Below are 1,415 nucleotides of genomic sequence, written 5' to 3'. Positions count from 1 at the left end.
CTTGAACTTCCCACAGGGCAGGGAACCCTGATTGCTCTTTGGGCTGATGAGGGAGGGGGACTTGGTTGGGGGAGGGAGAGGGAAATGGGAGGCGGTGGCGGGGAGGAGGCAGAGATCTTTAATAAATAAATAATAAATAAAAAATTATTTTTACACTAGCCTGTTGCATTTCTAGTGTGTAATTGATCATATGTGTAATTGATCATATGTGTAATTGATCATATGTGTGTTCATCAGCATTTATGCTTTGGAGAAGTAGAAGTTACTGTCATAGTGGGAAGTAGCAGTGAGGGAAGTTGGGGAGTTGTTTCTGATCTAGGTCTTCAAACCCCCAGCCCCACTTTTGTCCGGGAGACCTCTCTGGTCTCACAGTCAACTTCTCTCCCATCAGTTACCCCTTCTGCTTTCACTGGCCCATTCATGGTCCCTGAAGCTACAAGTGACATTCTCAAAGAGACTTTCCTGACTAAAGTATCACACACTCATTTCAGACACAAACATGTCGTGTCCCAGGGTCCTCCTTTATTTATATTTTTCCTTTCTGACACTTAACTTCTGACATATGTGCGTGTGTGTGTTCACACTAGAATGTCGGTCATAATGGCACAGATTATTATCTGTTCTATATATTGCCGAAAGTGTCTTGTACATACATACAAGTATATTCATACTTGTATGAATATACATATATACATAGTATATTCTTTGTTACTATCTGCTGGGTGAGTGAATGACTTTCTCCACACGCGTTTCTGTGGCTGATAACGGCCGAGTACTCCACAGGCTGGTGTTTTTGCTTTTATTATTACTGCAGGAGAGAGTGGCTGTCTGTCTTCTGTTCTCTTTGGAAAGGAGCTGCTGAGGAAACAGTTGCTGCCTTTCCCCCATTTTCTGTTTAGAGAGCAAAGTCTGTCTAGTAAGCTCCCTAGCCTAGCCTTGCAAAGGGTGTGTCCTTATAGGTCACTTTAAATCAGTGGCTTCCTGGTTTAACCAAATCTACTTGGTACAGCTGGGTCAGGCACTTGAAAGAGGCGAAATTCCAAGTTTTATGTTTTTTATATATGTGTGTGTGTGTGTGTTTTATATATGTAAAAAACATAAAATTTAACATATGTATGTGTGTATATGTATATGTGTGTATATATATGTATATATATATGTATATATATATATATATATGGTTTTTGTTTGATTTTCAAGGCATGGTTTCTCTGTACAACAGTGCTAGCTGTCCTAGAACTCACTCTGTAGACCAGGCTGGCCTCAAACTCACAGAGACTGCCTACCTCTGCCTTCTGAGTGCTGGGATTAAAGGCGTGCACCACCACTGCCCAGCATGTTCTATGTATTTTCCCACCACTGGTGGAGGTGGGGTACTAGATTCTCAAAGCGCAGTTCTGCCAGCAGTGGTCCTA

Source organism: Microtus ochrogaster, chromosome 2, assembly GCF_000317375.1.
Source record: "Microtus ochrogaster isolate Prairie Vole_2 chromosome 2, MicOch1.0, whole genome shotgun sequence".
Taxonomy (NCBI): Eukaryota; Metazoa; Chordata; class Mammalia; order Rodentia; family Cricetidae; genus Microtus; species Microtus ochrogaster.
The sequence above is the reverse complement of the archived record's forward strand: the minus strand, read 5'-3'. Positions refer to the sequence as shown.